At 36.5% G+C, this 27,716-nt stretch overlaps 1 protein-coding gene across 1 annotated transcript in view; it reads right to left on the bottom strand.

Moving 5' to 3' along the window:
• DSEL (dermatan sulfate epimerase like) overlaps positions 1–27,716 on the bottom strand; it is a 49,260-nt gene continuing 21,544 nt past the window's right edge. The window contains exon 2 of the mRNA XM_044774851.2: positions 1–27,639. The gene's annotated coding sequence lies outside the window, so the exon portion shown is untranslated. The remainder of the gene's footprint in view (positions 27,640–27,716) is intronic.

Genomic DNA, 27,716 nt, shown 5'->3' with positions numbered 1-27,716 from the left:
AATTTAACAAATAAATTTACTTCATTCTGTATTCCAGGTTCCAGGGATACATGGAGACATCTTTGTCTGGCTGAAAGGCAGGCATAAATCATATAAGTAAGTATTAAGTGCTGAGAAGGCACATACAATTTATTTTAACAGCACAATGGAGGGAGCAGACAGCACTGCTTAAAGAAAATCAGGAATCAGAACTACTTCACACAGATGGTTGCAGTTACTCTGGGATTTAGAGAATAATTAGAAATCTCCAGGTGGTAGAAGAGGGGAAAGAACACTCGTCCTTTTAGCAAAATTCAAGAAGAAAAAGCAAACAAGCAAGCAACCTGGAAGGTCCAAGTATGGCATAAAGGTAGAAAACATTTGCCATGGAAGCATTCATCCTTTACTGGGACTGAACTACCCCTGAAGGAATCAGTTGCCATGGAAGAACTCAGCCTCTGTCAGGATTGGACCACCTCTAATGATAGGCTAAGTTTTTATCTGATTATCAGCCTTTAAATAATATTTACTTCTTGATTATGTCAGGACTGTGTTGTTAAATCTATTTGCAATTACCTGACACTCTACTATATTGTGTCTATTGTGGGTAAAGAGAGATTTTTTTACTTCCCTCTATAATTGAAAAAAAAATCTGTCTAATCTTGACTGTTCTCAAGTTATTTAAGAGGTTTGCCTGCCTACTTGTTAAATTGCAATCTCCTGAGGAGTCCTTATAAAGTCATTAATTATACCATAAAAGCTGTATTCAATTTTCATCACATCTGCAGATACTTCTTCCCCTGTCATTTTGCTGATAATAATCCCTGAACAAGAAATCACCAAGTTATCCACACATTCAGGAGAAACGAAATGTAAGAGCATCTCTCTTGTATTAAACAGCATAACACCAGCTGCTGGAACAAACACCCCGAGATCAGTGGCTTTTCTAGCTCATGTCACGGACGAATGCGAGTCAGTGGCTCTCCGCCAGTGATGGGGATTCAGTTGGTTTCAACTGTGGCTCTGCCACCTTGAAGTCCCTCACTTCCGGTCACAAAGATGAGAGAGAGAAAGAGAGAACATGGGGTTCGGGCAGGCCATTTTAGGGGCCGGGCCATTATTTCTTTCCATATTTTATGGTCCATAACCCAGTCACTTTGCTCGCACATTATTCTTAAGAATGTTGGGGATATTGGGAGATGTGGTCTGATCTGGGAAAGGAAATAGAATTGGTGAGCATCTAGCCAATCTCCACCACACCTGCATAAAGGATAAAAAGGAATAATCTCTCTCTCTCCTACACACACACACACACACACACACACACAGAATGATAGAGTGATTTTGACAGTGCAGGGAATGGAATAGGAGCATTAGTGACTCCTAAATTTATATTGGAAGGGCTTAGGGCTTAGAATATGCAATTTGGATGGAAACAGGTGCCAGAGCTTTTGTGTTCACAGTATGTTTACCCAACAAACACACTTATAAAAAAAAATGTGGATGTGTGTTGAGGTGGGGAGTGGGTGGTAGGGCAAACGTTGTTGGCTGGCTAACCTAATGTCTTTTCCTAATACTTTTTCCCCTTGCCTACCTCCCTAAAGAGATAAAAATGATAAATTCTCCTATATCCACACTCTCTCATAGCTAAGAATGGTCACAGATTACAGTTCTGTTCAATGAGACATAATGAAAATTCTACTAGAATTTTCTGGGGAAGATTTTGTTTGTTTGTTAAATAGTTTGAAGCATCTGTTGCCATCATTTCCTCTCTTCTTTCTGTCCTGAATGTGGATGTAATGTCTTAACACTGGCAGCTGTTTTATTACCATGAGAACGTCAGAGCTGCCACCCCTAACCTTACTGAACCACTGAATCAATACTAGCACCTGCCTTCCTCAAGACTTTTTATTGTCTTGGAAAAAATAAGTCTATGTTTGTTATAGCCATTGCTTGGAATTTTATTATTTGAAGCTCGCAGCATTGCTAGTCACTGGAAAGCTCATGCTTAGCTGAGAATGCAGAGCTCTAGTCCTTCAAGCACGCCTTGGTTCTCCCATCGGTTATGAAAAGAAGAGATGACATGGACTTGAGGCCTGATCCTGGGAAGCTGTGAGAGAACTGGCATGGTGTTAAAGGAAAATTTTTAAATAAAATAGAGAGGTATCTTCTTTTGATTTTCCTGTTTCTCTCTTCCTACACAAATGCATGCACATAACGTTGTGGTTTTGGATACTGTTTAAATGGCCTGAATTCTGGAGTATTAAACATTTAAGTTACAAATCATGAAACGATTAAAATTTAATTCATTTGTGATGAAAATGTTTCTGAAAAATAGTGCATGTATCGCGTTTTCTCCTATTCAATGCTGCTTTGCATGTGAAACTTAAAAACTTCCAAGTGCCCACTGGTTTGGATCTTAGGTAAACTATTGTATGTTTATCTCTAAATTGTCTTAATTGACTAACTTCCGAAAACAACTGTCAGGACATCTGTTGTTCCTCCATTCTGAGGTGCCACTGGGGGTCCCCCAAAAAGGGCAGGTGACGCAGGGATACTTTCTGCTGCATCCTAAGCCCCCACCTCCTCTGGTCCACGTGCTGCTCTCCCTGCTCCCCTTGGCGACTACCTGCTGCCATTTTTCTCATTGGTTTATAACCCCATAGCCATCAGTAAATAAGTCAAAACCACTCTGCTGAGGCCAGTCGTACTACGTCACTTGGTCCTCCTGGGATTGTTAATGCCCATTGGTGAATTTGCTTGTGTCACCATGTTGTCTCTAATTGATGTTGGTTATTTCTCTCAAACCTTCCAGCCTCTAGACTCCAGGTGTTTACTTCCTTTCAAAGTTAATAGGAAACATTTTTCCCTCCCCACACTCAACTCTTCTATGGAGAAAAACTCAGACCACAATGTTGGGCCTTAAGGATGTAGTTGTTCAGGGCCCTTTTGTCTCAGATAACTCAGAAAAAGTAAACTTTATTACAGGTTAAATTATACCCATAACTACTATTTCTCCCTCCCTGCTGTATCTGACACGCTGTGACCATGCTGATTCTTTTCTTTGGGCCCCATTGTCTTTTCTTGCGATATGACTTCCATCAGCAAATTTGTCTCTTCTCCATGGCAACCTTGCCCCTCAGGCTTTCAAGTATTTCTGTCATGTTGCTACCCTAACTGTGGAGAGCAACTAACATGTTTCTCATGACCTAGCTGGGGTCCATATTCCTTGTTCTGGTCCGGTATAGAGGAGATGTCACTGAATTCTGCCAGCGGTATACCTAATTCTTAGTTCTGATCTAGTGTGGAGAACCATTGTATCTATTCAACTTTTAGAATCTCAATATTGCAAAATTCATTATCTCCATTTTAGGATAATACTACTTAAATTCATAAAAGTTAGGTGATTATATCAAGATGATATAGCTGAGTGGAAGGCCCCATATCTGGCTTTCTGGCTCAGATCTCTGCTTTACCAGTCATATTCTCTTTTTCCTTCTGTCTCTCTCTCCATCCTTCTCTCTCTCTTTCTCTCTTCTTTCTACCTTTGCCTCTCTCTCTCCTTCATTACCTCTTCATACACACAAACTGGCTCCAAACTATTACTACCTAGCTGAAAATCTCCAGAGTAGATGCAGATGTACAGACATGCATTTATTCAATTCCAGAAATTTAATTGTCTTAGATTCTCAAGAGTATACATTTACCAAAAATTTAACCTTTCATCCTTAATAAATTGTTACTACTATGTTTGATTTCATTTCATTTGCTTAACCACAAATGTGGAAAAATTAAGAATTAACCTAGATAAAAAATAGTTGCCATTTCAAGAGAAATACAATTATCATTTCAGGAGCTACTTGATATAAGTTAAACAAAAAGAATTGCAATGTAGTTATTTCATTGTACAAAGGCTTTATCACATTAAATTGTGGTTATCTACTGGATATTGGATGATGTCTGTGACTACTCAGGCCATAGAGTATTATTAATCAGAAACAAATTTTATTAGCTCAGACTTAACTTCTTCAGAATATGTAATACAATACAAACCTAACCAGGAAAATTTAACTTATTGCCATGAGTAAATAAGAGCACGTATTGAGCTAGTGAAAACTGTGAAAAAATGATTTTTTAAGAACTATGTAAAATCAACCCCTAAGGCTTAGAATTTTAACATAAGCAAACACTGATTATACTTGTGATTTGAAATCCTCATTACAGATGTCTTCATCAAACATCAAAATTGTTTCACTTAGTTCCAGTTACTACCATCACTCCTACTTTTCCCTTCAAAACGTCCCTCCAAACAGCAGAGGAAAGCAGATGTTGAATGGGAGGGGGGAGAGGGAGGCGGGAGGAGCGCTTCCCTGCGTGTGCTCTGTGCGGTTTGGTTCTAAGGTTGACTGGTACCAGATGGTGCTCCTTTGTTCATGAAGGGAATTTGGAGGATGCAAGGAAATCACCACAGATGAGTGGATTAAGGAAGGAAAAGTGAACCGCAGGCTGCTCTAAAGGACTTTTACATTAGTACAATCGGCGTGAACGAAGTTACTTTCCGTGTGTCGTTCAAAACTGTCCCGCTACATGACCATCGTTATCCTGGAGGAAAGTTACCATGCTTTTGAAGACTTGTCTTGAAGAGAAAAAAAGGTCACCACACATAAAAAAAAAAAAAGTAAATATACTATGGGACCTAAATGTGTATTTGATTAAGAACTAGAATACTACCTACACTAAATTTTTAGACATTTAGAAATAGGGAAGATCAATAAGAAGAATACCTATAGAAGAGAGGGAGAGAACGAGTATGTTGGATGTTAGAAAGTGACTTTGTCGTCGAATAAAAACTAAGTTTTGAAAAGCCATAAGTACTTTGTACTTGAAATTGATAATACTAAGCTTAATTTAACATATTTTATATTTTTACTTTCTGACTTAGATTGGCCTTGCTTCACTATTTCCCCAAATAAAGCACAGGGAACATGTCATTTTTCTAAGAGGACTAGTATTGGCAAATTATGTTTTAAAAAATTAGGGGCTAGCTCCATGGTGCAGCGGTTAGGATTGCACATTTCTGCTTCGGCGGCCTAGGGTTTGCTGGTTCAGATTATAGGTGCAGACCTATGCACCGCTCATCAAGCCATGCTGTGGTGAGCATTTTACATATAAAATAGAGGAAGATTGGCACAGATGTTAGTTCAGGGCCAGTCTTCCTCAGCAAAAGAAAAAGAGGAGGATTGGCAGCAGATGTTAGCACAGGGCTAATCTTCCTCAACAAAACAAATTAGGTGTAATAGCAATTGCTTTATTGAACTGCACAGAAAAAGTAAATGCATATGATGAAAAGCATAAATAATTTATTTGTGGACTTCATTAAAATAAACTGTAGAGATACACATGTTCAAACACATGGAAACATATACACTCTTTAACCTGTCTTTTGTATCAGTCATCTTTAGAATAAAACTGCATGGTAGTGGTATTCTCACTTTACAGATGAGGGAAGTATGGCTGAGAATGGTTAGGTTGCCTGCCCCAAGTCATAGTACAAGTAAACAAACCAAGCATTAAAAGTTAGGAATGCTGATTCCTCAGACCTGGCTCTTTACACAGTGCTGAGCAAATCTGACCCACACTGACATGAATTGCATCACTCCTCTGTGTTGACCACAGCCTTTCTTTCTATACTTGGAGCCATTACATTATTATAACTCCCACTTTATCCCCATAGCCTCCCACCAATCTATGAATTCTTTGTTTCTTCTTAAAAGTTGGTGCCTAGTATATAATGTCTCAATAAATAATTCAATGATGGCTATTGAAAGGGTGAAGCCTCATGTTGTAGTGAATAGGTCTTGACTTCGTACCAGATCCACTTGGGCTTCTAGCCCTGCCAACCATTTATTGGCTTTACGACATGGTCTGAGCTGTTTAGATTTTCTGAGGCACTTTCCTAATTTCTGAAAACAGGATAACAACATATATCTCACTAAACCTATGAAGCTTAAACCATCTAATGTATGCAAAACACCATGCACACAAATGTACATGAGCACGACTTTACTGCTGTGACCCACATATCCAGAAAAGAACTGAGGTATGCAGGAGTGTTTAGACTGCATGAAAGTATCTACGAGAACTTTTATCTGGCTAGACCCCAAAAATATTATATTAACACGCAACTCAATGCAATCGTAAAAGAGTTTAAGGAAGCAATTTAGTTGCAACGTCTGCGTGTGTGTGTAAGTGTGCCTGTGGTGCAGTGACTCCACACTGGGTGTAGAATTTCTCCAACCCATACAAATAAAAAGAATTGGGAAAAGATAAGGTGGTTTATGGCAGAAACATTTATGGGAATTATAGTGTATTTCATATATTTTATAAATATATAGGTATAAGTTACATTCTCCTGTTCACACATACTTATTTAGAGACCTCAGTTTATCTATGTTGTAAGTCAAATTGCCCTGGACATAAGTTGCTCTCAGTTCAACATTTTGGCCTCAAGTTTCAGACAGATAACTATCTTCAGCTTGCTAGAGATGATAAAACAATTTCCTGGACATGTCTTTCAATCCTGGAAAGATTAATAATTAAATATAAGGAAGATAAAAGTAAATAAACTCATGGATTTAATTAACTAATGATAAAATTAGGGATATGATTTTAATCATTGGAACAACATGCATATATTTGGCATTGCAATGCCTGTAATGTTTAATAACAATTGTCATTCTAAATATTCTGTAAGACTGGTCTTGGGATTCCAATTTTAAAATGTCTAGTTAAGTAAACGACCCGAAGTTGTTAGTGCAAGTTAAATGGTCTCACAGTATCTTGACAATGTTTTAAAGAATACTCGCATGGTTAAAAAGAACTCCCAACTCCCTACACCTAAATTATTTTATTTATTAGATGTATAAAGATTCGTTTAAATTTTGAAAAAGTTTTGCTTTTAGTGTCAATATTTGAAATATTTAAAAACAAAATTGAATATATATCTGAAAACACAATTTAAAGTATCTGAAGGACTATAATTACTGTTATAAATGAAATGAATAGAATGAGATTTTGAGCTGAATTTAAACCTGGGCTAAAGGATTTTTCATGATGTGTCACTTTAATAAAACAATGGTAATTTATCTCCCAAATAACTGCAGACCGTCGTTTTATGTATATAAAAGTTTCTTTTAGAAAAAAATCACATTGCTGAAAAGACGCATTTGATAAATATTAGTTTCTTTCCATCTCTAGGTCCTATCACACTATCAAGCTTTGACTGTTTCATATTAAAATTGTTTCATATTATTTAGTAACTAGATGGATAAATGATCAATAACTACAAAAATTCATGAACAGTAAAAATAACATAAATTTTAAAATTAGTTTCCTACACAGAGACTGTGTCTATCAAGATTAGGTTTACAGCTTCAATATATAATTAAATTAATTAATATAAACTGACATTAAAAATTCTTTTCTCTACTGACCATGATGTGAAGTGTAGTTCTGAAGTTAGCTGATTTTGCCTTCTGTATGGCATGCAAAAGAGATTGGAATGTTAAGCTTGCTGCCATGCCAGGGAGAGCCGAGACGGGATGAAGTTTTCTGTAAGGAGACCGCAGGCTGGGGGCCAAGGGAATAATCTCATATTCAATTTTAATTTACCTGCACCATGCTAAAATTCCCCTGAAATACACCCAAAAACTTAGGACAATATTATATCACATCACGATCTTTTATTAATAGTGAACTAGAAAACTGAGAGAAAATTCTATTTTTCAAATAAAGCAGAGAGAAAATATAAGGCTGCAGACATGCAGATATCCCAATGGGATCCTGGGAAAATCCTGAGAAAACCATCAGAAATTCTGAGAGGTCACTGAGATCATAGACATTATATGGCATCAGAAGTCAAATTACATATTTGTGCCTTAAAAAATTAGTAACCCCAGAGAGCTGGATATCTTAAGAACATTTCATTATAGGAACATCCTCACGCAAGCCCAAACATCCAGCTTTAAAAGTGGAATATTTAAATCCTAGGAATATCCATCTTGAAGATAGTGCTGGCATATTAGACCTAGAGATGGAGATAAGAATCATAATACTGAGCTCAAGTCCTGGATTTTTCTAATTATGTGACCTGGGACAAATCTCTGAGCCTCTGCTTCTTTTACTATGAACATTTATCATAATAGCTGACAACATGTCAGCTGCTGTTCTAAGAGCGTTACATGTTCAACTCAACTGACCTTTACAATAACCTCATGGTAAGTTCCATCATTACAACCCTTTATGGTTTCAGGAAACTCGGGTACAGAGATATTAAGTAACTGGCCTGAAGTCACGCATTGTAGAGACTGGATTTGAACTCAGGAAGTTTGGCTCCAACCACATGGAAATTACTCCCTGCTCACCTTGTTGTGAAGATTCATTTATTCTTTACCTCAAACCTTTGCTGAGTTCCTGAGACATGAATGATATATTTTACAAAGGTTAGCATGATTCTATCCTGATCTCAAAAAGCATGTCATTCCAGAGGAGAAAGGTCTTCTGACACACACCTTATACACAGATGACATGTTTTATTGGGAATATACTGTGTAATTTATGGATTCTGGTGTCAAGGAAAACAGGTATTATTAACATATTTATAAATTTTCAAATAATTATGTTTTAATGGTTCCTCTCATCATTTTACATAGTTTAGAGCAACATTCTGTTTATTTATTCGAAAAAATATGTAAAGCAGCTTTAATCAAAATAAATAGTTTGGAACTAAAAGCTATTTGAACAAGTGGTGGAGCACATTATTTGGAAAATTACTTCTTACAGTTCAATTTCCTGGTATATGCCCTGTCTATTTCCTAACATATTTTGAGATAGTTAAAATACTATATAATGTTACCAAATTTTATAACTGACTTTAATAGATTTCTAAGAATTTGTATTTATATTCAAACATAAATTCTGGTTTGTCTTTACCACAACTGGTTTTGATGTTTTGAGTGAATTGGCTGGTTTGTATTTCTAAGGAAATGCCCAGTCTGTTAGGCGGCAGAGGGGAATGCTTCCAACCTACTCTGGTGGTTTCTAGCGGGAAGGGCTTTCACTGTGCACTGGGCACTTGCTCTACTCTTACTTCTCCAGGGGTGAAGTTACCTGATGGTGATCTGAGCGGAGAACTGGCATAGAGCCCACACTCTGTTGGCCCCAAGGGTAAATGCTCTAATCTATTCGTCCAAGCCCAGAGTACTATAAGGGCAGATTCTCATGTCGGTTTCCAGCACCAGCTGGGATTAGATGGGAAACTTTGCCTATATCTGGCCATAAGTATTAGAGAGCCCGTTTTTGCCACCGTCCTCCAACCTAATCGTGCTCAGTAATAAAGCTTCCATTTCAATCTCTAGCTGCCTATTTCTCTGTTCTCTGAATAGAATCAGAATTTAAGCAGACAAGTAGAAGTGCAATGTATTCCCCTCTTCAAAACTTACCAGTCTAGTCAATAATGCTGCCTCCGTGGAGATTAAACTTCAAAGTTTTCAGTATACTTATGTATGGACATCTATACATATGTCATATACATATATGTACATGTGTAAAATATGAAGTTGTGATGTGGAATACCAACGAACTGTCTAAAACATTTACAATACTACAAATTCGGCTACCTATCAGAACAAAATGATGAAAAGAGTCCCTACTATCAAGAATCTAATAATTCATCAGCAATGACAATATTTATGTAATGGTATTACATACAAGATGAAATGTGTGATGATAGACAAGATTACCTACAAGATGAAGTGTATGATGAAATGTATGATGAATGTCCACCTAAGATGTCCGTGTACTAACTCCAGAACCTGTGAATATGTTAGGCTACACAGCCAAGGAGAACTATGGTATCAGACAGAATTAATGCTGCTAATCAGCTGACTTTGAGATGGGGAGATTACTCTGGATTATGTGGGTGGGCCCAATGTAATCATAAGGATCCTTCAAAGTGGAAGAGGCTGACAGAGGAGGGAGAATTAGAGAGACGGCAGTGTGAGAATGACGTGGCCATCATGAAGAAATGGGGCTATGAGCCAAAGAATATGGGTGGCCTCTAGAAGCTTGAAAAGGCAAAGAAAAAGACTTTCCCCTAGAGACTCTAGGAAGAAACAAAGACCTAGAAACACCCTTATTTTAGCTCTGTGCGACCATGTCAGTCTTCTGACCTCTATAACTGACGGATGATAAATTTGTGTGGCTTCAAGTCACCAAGTTTACGATGACTTGTTACCACAGCAATAATAGCCTCATACACATGTGTTTGGTCAAAATTCTATGAAACACAGAAAAGGAAATACCTAGCTCTGCTTGGATGCTTAATGAATATTGGCCAGAATCAAAAGACATTCATGAGCAGAAATTTCCTATCATTTTAAGGTATGATTTTATTCAGATTTCCACAATTATAAGCCTCATTTCTCATTATATATTAAAAGATTTAAATTCAAGTGGTAACAATTTATAGATGGGTAATTTGTGTCACTCATGTATCCTCTGGTTTTCTACATGAGATGATTTTATGTGTAAACTACATGAAAATAAAAGCAATTTGGGAACATCTTTAAAAAAATGTTTAAATAAACATTATGATTTAGCAAACTTTGCCAAGAACTGTCAAAAGAAGCAAGAAACATGAACACTTTTTAATACCAGATGCGAAGCAGTTTCTCCTAGCGTGAAGTCAAAATACATTAGTGACTGTGCCCTGGGGATTATCTCTGTAAAGTGCAGAGACAGACTGAGGAAGTTAATGATGTGTTTGTGTGAGAGTCAACCTAAATGTCTGCATATAAAATACTGGAATAATATTTTCTCGCCGATAGTCACATTTTCAAATTTGGTAAGGTAATATAGTTAGGAGAGCAAATTGTACTTTCAAATCTCCTGTTCAGCACTGCCAACTGATCAGGGCACCAAGTCCAGTTTTGCCCCGTACCACAATGTTTGAATTGTTTACATCATCTATATACTTCCATGCCTAGAAGGAAACACACACACTTCATTCAATGAATCCCGATTTTACACATTTCTGAAAAATTATCACCAAACACAAACAGAGTATTTTGAATTTTATTTTCCCATTAAGGAGCTACACTAGAAAAAGACAAAATCCATTTCTTTTATCAACGTGTAACTTTAATTAAATTTCCAAGAGTAATGGTTGGAATTCACTACCATCAAGGACTGAAAGTAAATTTTAAAAATAAAAAAATCACTTGATGTTAAATAACAGTGAATTCCATGAGCTTACTGAATTTACTTCAAATTCCGTCTTCCAGTCCAGTCAGCCCACCTCTCCCTGACACTGGCCTCTCCGCTATAAGTGCTAGGAAATCAACAGACTGAGGTTGGATAGACGTTGACCTCTATGAGGGTTAGTGTCATCTACCTGATCTAACTTACATAAATCAACAAACAAAATGCAAGCTCATCTGTCACATTAAAAACGCGATCCACATACACAGAATTGATTCAAAACGTGCATACAGGAGTTTCGTATGGGGATTACTACCTCACTTGTAACATTTGGTTAAAGTTGGAGAGCAACAAAAAGTTACAACTGTAATAATATTTCCTATATTAAATACCTATGGGCACAATTTCAATGAAAAATGTATATAGTCTTTGCAGTCCTTTTTTCCTATTGTCTATTTGATCTGATTATTGAAAAGTGATTTTATGTCTGTTGAGTCTAATCATAAAATGGTTCCTGTTTTATCTTTTGTATTCATTTTTCTAGCAATTTTATTTTTTACATTTCATTTTTTATTGTATTTTACAAAAGCATAGATCACTGACAACTGGAAATTAAAAAGCAAAACTGTCCCTAACCACAGATGGTTTGAGAAACACTGCTATAACATTTGCCCTATGTTAAAGATAAGGAAAAGAAGCCAAAGGAAGATTAATAGTTTTTCACAGAAAAATCAAGGTGTATGGTAGCTAGATGCCCAAAGAATGTTAATAAATATCAAACTACAAAGTGGAGTAGTCCCTAGCAAAGTCACATAGTGTGGTGGTTCTTAGCCTTGTCTTGTTAAAAATTTAATTTATAACCAGGAGGAAGACAGACAAAGGGCATGGCTTTAAGATTTGTAGATGGCAGCAAGCTGGGAGTGATAACTAAAGCAATAGAAACAAAATCAAGATTAAAAAATGGTTGTGACCATCTGGTATGCCTTGTAGAAACCTAGACAAAAATTTACAGAAATTGAACAGAAGTCTGGTACCTTTCAAAACGCAGTGGTATAATTTCAGAAAACAGGAAGCTTCTTTTGTAGTAGTTCCTTTAAAAAACCTTGGAGACTTTAATTGGATATATATACACATTGTGATTAGGAGGATGAGTTCCCTAAAAATTCTAACACAGAAAGACACCTGGTTTGCAAAATAGAAAGTTAACACAGATTGTTATATTCTACCACTCTCCTGGCTCAAAGGGCAATTTCAAACTATATTTTTATTTCTGCCTTCGTCACATGTAGAGGCTATTTCTTCCCGTCAGGGTCAGTTCTGTTTGTCCAAGGCCTTAGGTGTGTCCCAGACCTTCAGTGGTGCATTGTCCAATCAGGAAGGGCCATGGGATTCCAGGTGCGAGGCAGAGCCTGGCGGCAAGTTCTTGGCACAGACGAGAGTGTGTCTCTGCAAACATGATGCTCCACCGCTGCGAGGCTGGCTCTGCGGCTCAGCTGCTCTCCAGCAGGAGAGCGAGAAGACGGCTTATTGCCAGATTGGCTTCCCCATCTTTCCCTAGTGGTGTGAATGAAAGTCTGCCTTTACCCACCAAGGAGCTCAGTCCCTCCATTCTTTTCTCTTGGCTTCTCCCCCTATTCTCTTTTCCTTCCCCTTTCCGTTAGAAACAAAACAAAAAACAACACGAAGCACATTCCACAGAGGTATACAGCAGTGGGAGGGAACGTTTGAAAGGGAGGGACAGCGGGTAAACCCTCGCAACAGAATGCTCCATATCTCGGCTTCTCAATTTTAAACGAAAATTTTTAAAGAAAAAAGGTTTCATGATTATATTAATATTAATAATAATTTCACTATTAAAACATCCGTCTATATTATGTAACAGTACGTGACATTGACTTCCTTTCTGAACGGGGCTTTGAAGAAACGTGGAGTGTGCAGCAGGCAACTCCAAGTAATGGCCTCTTCCATGTTTCCATTTCCACATTTCTCAAATGAGGATAATGATTGTAGCACATTCCCTTTGTATCTCCAGACAATTGGCTTAATTTGGATAGAGCTGTCCGAGGGCCCTAAATTAATCTCTACCTCAAAGTGAGTCCCAGTAAATTTGGAGAGCCTCAGACGGTGGCTTCATCTGTGCTCATTACTCATCCCTCAGTTCTGCCTGCTGGTGCTACGTCTGCTGCCGACCACCCGGGGGCATCGCCTCTGCCGTAGGGACACCGGGAGGCCCACGTCCTCCTCTGGTAGAGCACACGGCTACTACATCTGGAACACGGGCAGGCCCCCTTGGTCCCCAATGCATGACGGACGCCTGGATGGAATTTTAACAAGACTGTAGTGAACGCCTGTGGGAAACGGAAGCGAAGCCAGCCTCAGAGTCTCCGAGCTCCCTTAGAGCCACCTGACCTTAAGCGACACGACTCCTCCTTTCTGCTTAGGGAGTGTTCGGACATCTCCAAAGCCACATTACGGCCCAAGAGAATGAGGAAGGCGTTTCTACAACCTGAAGTGACCCAGGATTAACCTTGTCCCAGGATGATGAAAAATGCAAAGCAGTTCCTCCAGCAGAGAGCTTCGTCATGACACCATGCAGAACGGAGCGGCCCAAGGCCCTGAAACAGCCACGGAGTATCTGACAGAACATCTCTGCCAGGAAGGCCAGCGAAACCCTCACGCGTGCTTTTTACCAGAGACCTAAACTCCACATCACCTACAAAGAACTGTATGAAAACAAGGAGAAATATGTAGAAACGGGCATGTGTAAATGACGTTTTAGAAAAAGAAATTTCTCTATTGGAAATAATTTACAGTGTGATCTCTCTGCTGAAAAAACAACTGTAGGCTTGTTGCAGAGAAGACAACTTCACGGCTAGAAGTTTGTTTTTAAGGGCTATTTTCCTTCATTCAGGGCTCTTTTCAAATTCATGGTAGGTATTTATTTTTACTTTTAAGAAGAAAATACAAAACAGAATAGTTATGAAATTCTGATAATATAACTGTCTGTATGAAATGAGATGTATCTTCAGGGTAAATTCCTAGAATTTGGATTGCTGGATCAAAAGGTTTAAAAAGATAGTTTTGTTAGGAATTTCCAAATTCCCCTCACTAAGGATTTTGCTAATTTGCGTTTCTCCTGGATATGCAGCACTTCACATTTCTTTATACTCTTGTTGGCAGAGTGTATTATTATAGCTCCCAATTTTTGCCATTCTGATAGATACGATGATTTTTGTATGCATGTTTTGATTATGAGGAATTTTGAACATATTTCCTTATGTTCAAATTAGCTTTAAATGTGCTTATGGTAAATTGTTTTTTGTTCATTATTATGAGCATTTTGTCTCTTTTTCTGTCATTTTTGATTTCCTTATTGGGGTATTACTCGTTTGTCAGTGATATAGTGAAATACATTCTTTCCATTTTCCATTGTTTTAAATCTTGTTTTGGTGTTTTTGCTATGCATTTTTTTTTTTTTTTTAGTTTTATGCAGTCAAATGTATCAAATTTTCTTTTATTGCATCTGAATTTTTTCTCCCAGTGGATCAAGAAGGCAGATGCAATAGCATTTTTAATGGTTTCCATTCCTTCTTGAATATACAAGCTTTCATCTGTTTCATTTCTTTTCAACCTAAAAAACATCCTTCAGCATTTCCTATGGCTCCAATGGGTTGATCGCACATTTTCTGAGGTTTTGTTCATAACACAGTGTCTTTGATCCTTTTTTTCTGAGACATCTACTGATTATATATAGAATTCTGGGTTGACCTTTCTTTTTTTCCTTCAGCACTATAAAAATGTTGATCCAATATCCCCTAAACTGTATTATTTTTGAAGTCATGAGTCATTTGAAATATTCTTCCATATATATAGATGGTGCCATTTTCCTCTCACTGTTTTTAGATGTTCTCTTTATCTTTGATTTACAATATTTCGACTAGGGTGTGTGTAGGCATAGTTTTTTTCATATTTAACCTGCTTTGAAGTTTCCTGCAGGTCATTGAATATAAATTTATATTTTTTAATAAATTTGAGGAAACCAGTTATTCTTCTCATATTTTTTTCTGTCTCATTCTTTCTCTCCTTTCCTTTGGGACTCCAGATATGAGTATGTTATTGCCCTAAATATTACTAATATTCTGTTTAGTTTTTCAACTATTTCTATAGTCTATGTTCAAGTAAGTTCACAGTCTTCTGCAGTCTCCATTCTGCTGTAACAACATCAAGCATTTTTTATTTGTCTTTTTAAATTTCAAATGTTGCATTTTTCAGCTCTGGAATTCACATTTTTTTTTGTTTGTTGTTTTATTTATTTATTTTTAGTTTTTATTTCTTGACTGAAATTTTCTAATTTTTAGTTATTGCAAAGTAATGTTCCCTTATGTCTTGAAGCATGGTTATAACAGCTGGGATTTTACAATCCTCACCTGCTAATTGCAAAATCTAGATGTTCTCATAATCAGTCTCAAACAGTTATCTTTAATATCGAGATTCATCACATTCCCGTTTTTCTTTATCTATTGTATAAATTTAGATTGTATCCTGTACATGGTGGAAATTATGTTCTGGATAATCTAGATGCTGTTATTTTACCCTAAAGAGACATTTTGTTTAGTTTTTACTAGGCAAATAATTTAGCTGTTCTCAAACTGAAAACTGTCTTTGGAGTAGCAGGTCCAATCTTAGTTCAGTTACTTTATCCGTATGTAGACTGCCAAAACTCTGCCCTTAGCATTTGTGGTTCAGGGATAGGCTACATTTTTAGGCAGAGTTAATGCATAGAATCTGTGCCCCAATTCGTTCCCAATATGTACCCCAATCTGGCCCTCCCCTTTTCCCAGTTTCCTCTTCCACTTTGCAATGAGGTTTTCTATTGACATTTTTGGTACCCTGTGTGGTGCGGATCTGCCCTCAGGTGAGAAGTCGTGAAGATGAGAGAATCCCTAGTGCCATTCCCTTCCTCCAAGGGTGAACTTCTTTCAAGTTTCTGCTACCTTGGGATTATTCTCCAGTGCCTCCCAGTAGTTGTGTGTGTGTTTGTTCATTTATTATTCACTTTTGTATTTTCTCTTCAGAGCTAACAGCTGCTATCTGTGAGTGGGTTGACTCAGTCAGAGCTCACCTGCTCTCCCCACCAGAAGTGAAACAAGCATGTAAACACTGAGTCATAGAAAGCCTTTTCCTGTACCCAGGCTGAAGACAAGGTTCCAAAGTAATCAGATAATTCTACCTAGAAGAGATTTATCCTAATGCTTTCTCTACTATTCATTTTCTCCAAATTCTCACTACCTTTTTAAAAACACTTTTTTAGAATTTACAATCTGTGCTTTTACTTTTTTTCCGCAGGTTTATTGAGATACAATTGGCATATACCATTGTGTAAGTTTAAGGTGGATGAGATGAAGATTTGATATATGTATATACTGAAAAATGAGTACCACAATAAGGTTAGTTAATACATCCATCACCTCACATAGTTAACTTTTTTTCTTATGGTGAGAACTTTTAAGATCTACTCTCTTAGCAACTTTAAATATAGTATTGTTAACTATCGTCACCATACTGTATGTTAGATTCCCAGGACTTACTGAACTTATAACTGGAAGTTTGTACGCTTTGACCACCTTAGCCCATTCCTTCCACCCCCCGCCATTGGCAACCACCAATCTACTCTCTATGAGTTCAATTTTGTAGATTCCACATATAAGTGAGATCATACAGTATTTAAGTGTCTCTGACTTATTTCTCTTAGAATAATAACCTCACGTTTCATCCACGTTGTCACAAATGTCAGGATCTCCTTCTTTCTCATGGCTGAACAACATTCTATCATACATATATATATGTATATATGTATAATATATGTATAATATAATATGTATAAATGTGTATATATGTATAATAGAATGTTGAATCTATATATCTATAATAGAACATATATATACATATGCACACACACACGACATGACATTTTCTTTATCTATTCATCTGTTGAACGTTATGTTGGCTCCATGTGCTGGCTATTGTAAATAACTGTGATGAACCTGGAGGTGAAGCAATCTCTTCAAGATAGTGATTTCGTTTTTCTTTGGTTGTATACCCAGAAGTGGAAATACTGGATATTATGATAGTTCTACTTTTTATTTTTTGAGGAACCTCTATATTGTTTCCATAGCAGCTACACCAATTTACATTCCCATCAACAGTGTACAAGAGTTCTCTTTTCTCCACATCTTTGCCAGCACTTTTTATGTCTTGTCTTTCTGATGATACCCATTCTGACAAGTGTGAGGTGATATCTCGTTGTGGTTTTGATGTGCATTTCCCCGATGCTTAGTGACGTTGACCACCTTCTCACGTACCTGTTGGCCATCTGCATGTCTTCTTTGGAAAAATATCTATTCAGGTCCTTTGCCCATTTTAAAATCAGATTATTTTTCGCTACTGAGTTGTATGAGTTTCTTACATATTTTGGATACTAACCCTTTATCAAATATATAATTTGTAAATAACTTCTCCCATTCTGTAGGTTGCCTTTTCACTTTGCTGATTGTTTCTTTTGCTGTGCAGAAGCTTTTTACTTCGATGTAGTCCCACTTATTTTTTTCTTTTGTTGCTTGTGCTTTCAGCGTCATATTCAAAATATCACATTCAAGATCAATGTCAAGATTTTTCTCTACATTTTATGTTCTTCTTTGAGGAGTTTTATAGTTTCAGGTATTTCATTTAAGTCTCTCATCCATTTCAAGTTAAGTTTGGGGAGTGCTGTAAGATACGAGTCTTGTTTCATTCTTTGGCATGTGAACATCTAGTTTTCCCAGCACCATTTATTAAAGAGACTATCTTCCCCCATTGAGTATCCTTGACTCCCTTGTCAAATAATAGTTGCCCTTATATTCACGGGTTTACTTCCGGGCTCTCAATTCTGTTCCATTGTCTATGTATCTGTTTTTACACCAGTAATATTGTTTTCATTACTACAGCTTTGTAATCTAGTTTGAAATATGGAAGTGTCAGGCCTCCAGCTTTGTTTTTCTTTCTCAAGATTGCTTTGACTATTCAGGGTCTTTTGTGGTTGTATATGAATTTTAGGATTTTTTTTCTATTTCTGTGAAAGATGCCATTGGGATTCTGAAGGGGATTGCATGGAATCCATAAATGGCTTTGGGTATAATGGATATTTTAACAATATTAATTCTTCCAATCTATGAACATGATAAATCCTACCATTTGAGTCTTCTTCAATTTCTTTCATAAGCATTATAGTTTTCAGCGTTCAGATCTTTTACCTCCTTAGTTAAATTTATCCCTAAGTATTTTATTGTTTTAGATGCTATGGTGAGGGGTTGTTTTCTTTACTTCTTTTTCAGATATTTTATTCTTAATGTATAGAAATGCAACTGACTTCTATATGTTGATTTTGAATCCTGCAACTTTACTGAATTTGTTATTTCCAACAGTTTTTTTTGCTAGAGTCTTTCTGATTTTCTATGTAAAAGATCATGTCATCTGCAAACAGAGATAATTTTATTTCTTATTTTCTAATTGGGATGCCTTTTTTTTTTCTTTTTCTTTCTTTCTTTTTTTTTTTTTTTTGGTGAGGAAGATTGGCCCTGAGCTAACATCTGTTGCCAATCTTCCTCTTTTCGTTTGAGGAAGATTATCACAGAGCTAACAATCTGTGCCAATCTTCCTCTATTTTGTATGTGGCATGCCACCATAGATGGCTTGATGAGCAGTGTGTAGGTCCACACCCAGGATCCAGGCCCAAGGACCCTGGGCCACAGAGTGGAGTACACAAACTTAACCACTACACCACTGAGCCAGCCCCACTTTTTATTTATTTTTAATGGCTTATTGCTTCTAATTAATACTATGATGAATAGGAGTAATGAGAGTGGGCACCCTTGTCTTATTCCTGATCTTAGAAGAAAAGCTTTTAATTTTTCCACATTGAGTATGATGTTAGCTGTGGGCTTGTCATATATAGACTTTCTTATGTTGATGTACCTTCCTTCTATACCCAGTTTGTTTAGAGTTTTATCAAGAAAGGAATTGAATTTTGTCACTTGCTTTTTCTGCATCTATTGAGGTTATCATATTTTTATCCCTCATTTTATTAATGTGGCATATCACATTTATTGACTTTCATATGTTAAATGAGCCTTGCTTCTCAGGATGAATCCCAGTTGACCATGGTGTATGATTCTTGTAACGGGCTGTTGAATTTGGTTTGCCAGCATTTTGTTGAGAATTTTTGCATCTATATTCATCAGGGATATTGGCCTGTAGTTTTCTTTTCTTGTAATGTTCTTATCTGGCTTTGGTAATGCTGGCCTTAAAAAATGAATTTGGGAGTTTTCCCTCCTCTTCTATTTTTCAAAAGAGTTTGAGGATTGGTGTTAATTCTTCTTAGATGTTTGGTAGAATTCACTGGTGAAACTATTTGGTCCTGGGCTTTTCTTTGTTGAGAGGTTTTGGATTACTGATTTAATCTTTTTACTCATTAGTGGTCTGTTTAGATTTATATTTTTTTCATGATTCAGGCTTAGTATTTTTTATGTTTCCAGAAATGTATCTACTTCTTCCAAATTATTGGCATGTAATTGTTCATAGTAATTTCTTATAATCCTTTGTATTTTTGTTATCAGTTGTCATTTCTCCTCTTTCATTTCTGCTTTTATTTATTTGAGTCTTTTCTCTTTTTTTCTTGGTAAGTCTAGCTAGGTTTGTCAATTTTGTTTATCTTTTCTGAGAATGAACTCTTAGTTTTGTTAAATTTTTCTGTTGTTTTCCTATTCTCTGTTTCATTGATTTCTGTACTAATCTTTATTATTTGCTTCCTTCTGCTAAATTTGGGCTTAATTTATTCTTCTTTTTCTAGTTCCTTGAGATGTAATGTTAAGTTGTTTATTTGAGATCTTTCTTTTTTCTTAATGTAAGTATTTACATAACTATAATCTTTCCTCTTAGAACTGCATCCCATAAGTTTTGTATGTTGTGTTCCATTTCCACTTGTCTCAAGATAGTTTTTGATATCCTTTTTATTTGGCTGGGAAAGATTCACCTTGAGCTAACATCTGTTACCAATCTTCCTCTCTCTTTTTTTTTGTCCTCCTCAAAGCCCCAGTAAGTAGTTGTATATTCTAATTGTAGGTCCCTCTAGTTCTTCTCTGTGAGCTGCCACCACAGATGGCTACTGACAGACAGGTGGTGTGATTCCACCCCTGGGAACTGAACCCAGGGCGCCAAAGCAGAGCACGCAAAGCTTTAACCAGTGGGCCATCAGGACTGGCTCTTGATATCACTTCTGATTTCTTATTTGATCAATTGGTATTTCAGGGGTGTGTTGTTTAATTTTCATGTATTTGTGAATTTTCCAGCTTTCCTCCTGTTACTAGTTCAGCTCTGCAGATGGGCAGAGCCGCAGGCTGGAATCTCCACTCAGGTACTACTGCAAACAGGAATGCAGTCTTCCAAGATCTCAGTGCCGGTTGCTGTAAGCCGCACCCCTCTTCTCTATCTCTATTTGGTCCCCAGTTTTTGAGCCCCACAAGTTCTTCTAGCTATACCCGTGAGCTGAATATCCACCCTGGGCTCTCTGGGCTGTCTTTTCCCACTGGATAACCTGTAGGCTCAGGGTGCCCTCTTGGTGAGGCAATGTTCCAGCACTGGAGACAGGCAACGAGATGAGTTTCCTCTCTTCTCTTACTCTTCTAATGCTGTCCTTCTCAGTCTCTGGTGCCCAGGCGGGTGTGTCAGCCTCACCCCCAGGTTCTGGGATTTTCACAATGGTATCTTATCTACGGATCATTGCTAGTTGTTCTTCTTGTGAGAGGGACTGAAGTTGGCAATGACCTATGTCACCATTTGTTTTGAGGACTGACTTGTAATGCACTGTAGTTGAGGCTTGGGACACAAATCTGGGGGACTTCCTGTCCTAAGTGGCCTGCTGCCTTGCAGGCGCAAGTTGCCCAGCTGAATTCCGTGATGCAGAGGCTGGAGGCAGCTCTGTCGGCAGAGCCAAAGCTGGAGTCAGAGCCAGAAAGCCTGGTTCTGGCGTTGCAGCTGCCACCACAGGCCACCATATTCTCTCATTAATCTTTAGTACAAAACCAATTTTATTCAATTAAGAAAAAGCATGAATATTTCTGCTGGTAGTTGCAAAAATTCAATCTGGTTTTAACAGTTTCATGTTAATATCTAAAAAGTTACATACTACAATGCCTTATAAATATAATATTTCAGTGACTGTAAGAGATATCATAATTACCAATAGCAAGTAAGCTAGGTTCATCGTTATTCATGTTTATTTGGGCAAAATATTATTTGATCAGTAATAATCTGTGCTCAGGAAGGGATGCATACATCATGACGTCTCTAAATTACTCCATTTGGGAGTTACTTTTACAGTGCTATGAGTGATACAAAGAACTAGGGAACAAAAGTGGCGAAGGTAAGGATGAGACCTGGGATTCATTCTCTTTTGCATTAAGCGTCCCAGTTCTTTACTGAAAGTGAGGGAGTACCGCAAGGATGCTTGTTTCACTGGAGTCTCTTTGAACAGGTATGAATCTCCATGCTGGATGGTCCCTAAAAGCTGTGAATAGTTATCATTAGCATATCAAAAACCTTCCAAAATGTTTGGAAGTCTTTTTTTCTTTTATCTTCAGGTGTTTTCTGGAAAAGGCTGGTAAGGAGTGTATCCTGGGATCCAAGTTTATTTCAAGGTTATTGAAGTAACACAGAAGTGCAGTCAAATGGAAAACTGATAAATAACATCCAGAGGGCACTGCTCGCAAGATAACCCTATAGTTTAAAGAAACTTGAGAAGCGATGATAAAAAAAAAATAAGTTTAAATCTAGTTTGTTGTCAGTGAGAATAAAAATATATTTTGACAGACAACCAACACTTTTATCCAAGCTTAGATTTGTAACCTTCCAATTCACAATGAATATCTATCATTTTGCAGTAGTAAGCTCTCATGTTCAAGAGATATTTAGTCTTTAAGTACACACATTTGTCGCCCAAAATAAAATCATACAAAATAAAATACATTCAAGACCATTTAGGATACTCATGTGATTTTATTCAATAGGGGTAACTTCCAGGATGTCTTCATGTACCAATTTTGTCCTTAACAATATGCCAGTTGGAGAGATCACTTATGTTACGTAGGCATTATTTTCTGCACAGCCAGACTATGAGATCATAAAGAGTCCTTCCAACTCTAAAATTCTTTCTTTCTACTTAAAGACTGTCCACTATGACTGTTGTCTAGGAAATTGAAAACTCCTAACCAGATAAAGCAGCCTTAAGATATACTAATTAATAAACATACACAAAAGAATATAAATGAAACAGTGAACACACATGTTGTCACCATGCAGATTAAGTAAGTAAATATTATTTTATTTCTGGAAACCCCATGTGCCTCTAAGCAAGTTAGCCTTACAGTTAGCAGCTAAAACTTAGACACACACCTGCATACTTACTCTCCTGAAGAAACAGAAGACACACAGCAGGGCTACCACTGAAGTTAGAACCTCAGAGACGGGGGAAGCACAGAAAAGGAAACCATAGAAGGGCAGGGCCAAATTCCGCATATAAACTCCAGTCAGATTTCTGACAGAGACAGAAACTAGGATGGCAGGTAACAGACTCCAGGCAATCCAGATAAGGCTAAAAGGACTGAAGACACATGTCAGCCGCTGTTGACAACAAGAGGCAGAGTTTGTGGTTTGAGTTTAGCCAAGTTAACTTTTTATAACAAAAGGTTAAACATCCCTGTAATTTTAATCCTACAACAACAGGAAAGAAAATCTATGTGGAGAATTAATGGACAAATATGTCCTCTATTGGTGAAAGGCATACATTTACAGATTTAAAAAATTCATCAATCTCAGGGAGAATAAATACAAAGTAAACAGCAAGTAGGGGCATCATAATCAACTGTTCACAATCAAGCTTAAAGAGAAAATCTTCAAAGTAGAGAGAGAAAAAGAACACTTTAAAAGCACATGGGAGCAATGATAGGAATGTCTACTGACTTTTCCTCAAAAAAAACAATGGAAGCCAGAAGACAGCATAAGAACATTTCAAAAGCCTAGAATATTTTTCATCCTAGATTTTTGTTTTCAGTGAAAATATTCTTCAAACATTAAAGCAAAATGAATATATTTTCCAATGAGAGGGTGAGTGAGTGCGAGAGAGAGAAAATGCTTTATCAGTAGATTTGTACTAGAAGAAATTTTAAGGAAGTCCTTCAGGCTGAAGGGAAATTAGCAATGATATACATATTATGAGCTAACTTGGCCTAATTGACAATTATAAAATATTTCACCTAACAGAATCAGCATATTCATTCTTTCCAAGTGTGTAGAGTACATTTATCAAGATCAACAATATTTTAGGCATAAAAGACTTTTCATTAAATATAAAAGGACTGAAATCAAACAAAGCATCTCTAACCACAAATGAAAAAAAATAATAAAATAAAAAAATAGAAAGGAAAATTCTAAATATTTGAAAACTAAACATACACTTCTAAAATTCTCACCGTCACATAATGAATAATAAGGAAAGAATCAAAAAAAAATCTAAAAGCCTGAGAGCACTTAGTCTTAGCCATGTGTGGGTCTGGTGCTGTGTACACCTCTCTTACATGCAACTGACATAGAGCACTCAGAAGTAAACGAGCTATCCATGGAGTGAATTCATCACCATCAGATGCATTCATCACCATACAATCTAACTGGGAAGCTAGGACAGGAGCAGAATCCTCTGCTAAGAATAGAATATGAAACAGTAACTGACAATAGGAATGACAATGGTTGACAACTATATTCTTGACGTACTACTTCCTTTTTCCTCCACAATATCTTAAAAAACCACCGCCACACAGTTCATTTTCTAAGTTTGGTGCTGAGTGCTTACTTTGCTTACTTTTGGCCATTGGATGAGCTAAGAATTAGGTTGGGTTCTTCTCTGGCCATTTTCTTTCTCTGTTTCCTGAAATAATCAGGATCAATTTCCTTATTAATCTTTCACTTTATCTAGCCAAAACTGTCATTTCATATAAATGGTCACTGAAGGGAGAAAAAAACGAAAGGGGAAAAAAGAAGAAAGAAAAGAAGAAAAGAAATGTGTTTCGATTTCTGTAATTTATAAAAAGAAAACTTCACAAAATAAGTCAATTATCTAAGCTCTAAATTACTTCCTCTGACATACATGTTTTGAATTAATGAAATAGACTTACTTGGAACTTAATTTGAACTGGAAGTACTGAATGAAAGACTGTTCACATTTTTTAAGCTTTTAATATTTATTGCCATTTATTATTCATGAAAGTTCTGTGAATAGCAGCAGTGTTTCAAAGCACCTATTTTTAAAATAGAAAATATGCTATTTTTTGGCAAAAAATCCATTTCAACTTATTTTTATAATTTTGAGATTAGTTTTTCATTTGCTTAATAGTCATTTTAACTCAGTTTCTAAATTTTATATTAAATCCTGTGAGAATACTTTACTGATATGTTTTTCTTTGACTTTTCAATTTGTTTCTTCTATTATTTTAAAACAATTATTCTAATAATGAATATCACAGATAAGCATAAGGAAAAGAAAAAAAGCACTCATCTGAAATTTCAATACACAGTGATAACCACTGTTAACATTTGACCCATAATAATCCAGAACTCTGTGTGTGTGTACGAAATATAAGAGTATAGATAATTCACACATATAAACATAAGACTGAACCATCTGAAACTACTGATATCTGATTGTTGTCAGCCTATTAAAACAGCCATTTGACACACTTCAGCCTAAGAGATAGACATAACTTTTAACCAATATCAAAATGAGATAATTTAACAATTGTTTTGTAATCAATTAATTAAAAAATTGTCACAAGGATTTTTTTAATAAGCTACTACACATCTTCAATGATTTTTTGGCACCTTCAGCAAGTTTTCATGTCTTGATATTATAAATGATGCTCTTTTCCCCCGAGTTTTATTCATTTTTACATCGAGAGCAGATCTTTCTAGAGCCGTGGTATCACACTGGGATTCAGGCTTCTTGGATACCCAGTCACTTCAGCTCCCAAGTCCCAAGGTGACTGCAGTCATGTCTGACCCACTCCTTCCATCTCGGTTTGTTTCCCATCTTGGAGGACACATTATATATACATCTTTCCACATTTTTTCTTTTTTGTTTTCCTATGAGATAAGATGCTTGAAATGGAAATTCTGGGTCAGAAGGCAAGCTTTAGTATGGGAAGAGGGGATCTTTCAAATATCTGGCAAATAGAAAATTTATTTTAATGAAGAATATACACTTATATTCCCAAAGCAATAGCCAAGAATTTACTTTTCGCTATAGCCACCAAAATCGATTTTCTTTTTCTTGGCATTTACCAATACTGATTTCTTCTTGATTTCAATGTATGTAATTAATAATGAGATTGATGGTGTTTCTATTTCTTGAACAACTGTATTTTTTGACTTTCTGAATTCCTCTTTATGCACGTAGAAGCTGCTTTGTACTCCCATACTGCATAAACCATGAAATATACAAAAGAAACATAATTTTAACATAACCTCAGTGTTAACACAAGTTGGTGCCTAATGGCTTGAGAAAAGGAATCTTTTTTGGATTGAGAAAAGTTAACTCCTTTACCTATGGCTTGGGACACCAAGATGGTCACTGTGATAACTGTTGATTTGTTTATGGAAGGTGCCCAGGACATTTGTGAAAGTGAAGTGACCTGTAATCAATCCCTCTTTTTCAAAACTTGAAAGTAGAGAGGCTTTGAAAGTTGGTTCAGCATGACGTCAAAAACAATTATGTGTGCAAGAAAGGACAACACAAGTGCTTGGTTTTTGGAGGGGGGGTTGGGCAGGGGATGGGTTATTGCTACATAATATGTACCTAATGTAGACAGCTTTTCTAGACCTAGTAACAATGTTCCAGTAGGTTGTGCTTTTGAGAATGAAATTAAGCAAAAAAAAAAAAAAAGACAAACTAAAATGAACTGGCCTTTTGTGCATGAGTCACCAATGTGAACTGCACAGCAACAGTATAAGCCTGAGATTCTAGCCCCTGTAGACAAGTGCCATTTGTTGAGCTGGGCAGAACCACACATCTATAGTGACACTTTATCCTGGTGAGAAGCAGTGAAAGTTCTGGTCACACGGGGTTATAGCTCTTTCTCCGTTTTATGTCTGCAAGTAGTCCTGAAACCTTTTGATTAAATCCCAAGGATTTTATAACGTTTTTTGCTGTATTTCTTTTTTTCCCCATTTATTTAGTAGTAGGAGGACAGCCCTTAAAGAGAAATAACTTGGAGTTTAAGATATGAATTGTAAAATAAAAGGAAAGCAACAGTATTTGTAGTTTGAATTGGTGAGACATTATGTTTTATGCATGTTTATCACTTTTAACTTCTCTCTTTTGAAGTTGTAATATTCATTTTTTTACTTATAGACATAAAATGTTTTCTACATTACAGATATTAAATCTTTAGTTGTTTATAGTGAAATCGTGTTTTCTAATTTGGTGCTCTTTTTAAATGCTGTTATTGTGGGGTTTGTTGTTTTGTTTTGACATCGAGAAGAGTATAAAATACGCATGCAAATCTCTCAATCTTTTCTTATCCGGTTTCTGGCTTTGCTATAATGATTACTTAGTCCCACCTTCTTTACCCTCAATATTATAAGAGCAATCATTTCCTCACTGTAATTTGAACTGTCTGATTTATATCATTAATCCATTTGAAACCTATTTTATGGTATTAAGGAAAAAATAAACTTGGTTGGTATCATGTATGTCTCTCCCTCTAATTAATGAATTTGAGATTCTAAAAATAGCCACTTCAGAAAGTCATGCTTACCCACTGAAGGGTAAAGTTGAACTACATCTAAAGAAATTAGCAATTAGGTCAATATTTGTAGTTAGAACTAATATTCCTGAGTCTATATGTACCTTCTTAATCGAGACTTGGGTTACAGTTTGATTCCAGTTCAGATCACTTTATCTATTCATCATCTTTATAAACCTGAAAGTGAAAGGACGTGCAGTAAAATGCCAATAGTAGGTATTTCTCATGGGTGGATTTTTGAGTGCTCTTCATATTTTTTCTGTTTTCAAAACTTTCTTCAAATAATACACATAAGTTTAAAATCAGAAATCCCCTCTCCCTCACAATACTTTATTGAGAGTATACAATATCACTCTTAAAAAGTGTTGAAAATGAAGGAAAGAATAAGGACAAAAACTTCTGCAATAATTGAAAGACAGAGGCAGACAAAATAATTCTGGTTGTTAAAGTAAGGCAGAGAGTGCTCAGGTACAGATGGGGGAGTAGACGTGGAAGCTATTTTTCACGGCGGAAATACCTGAAAGATCAAAGAGCGAGATTAGAAGGAAAAATAACTCCAGATACAGTTGATCCTCATTATTTGCAGATCCTCTA

The sequence above is a fragment of the Equus asinus genome, chromosome 7 (assembly GCF_041296235.1).
Source record: "Equus asinus isolate D_3611 breed Donkey chromosome 7, EquAss-T2T_v2, whole genome shotgun sequence".
In the NCBI taxonomy this organism is placed as follows: Eukaryota; Metazoa; Chordata; class Mammalia; order Perissodactyla; family Equidae; genus Equus; species Equus asinus.
This window is presented reverse-complemented; position numbering and strand designations above follow the sequence as displayed.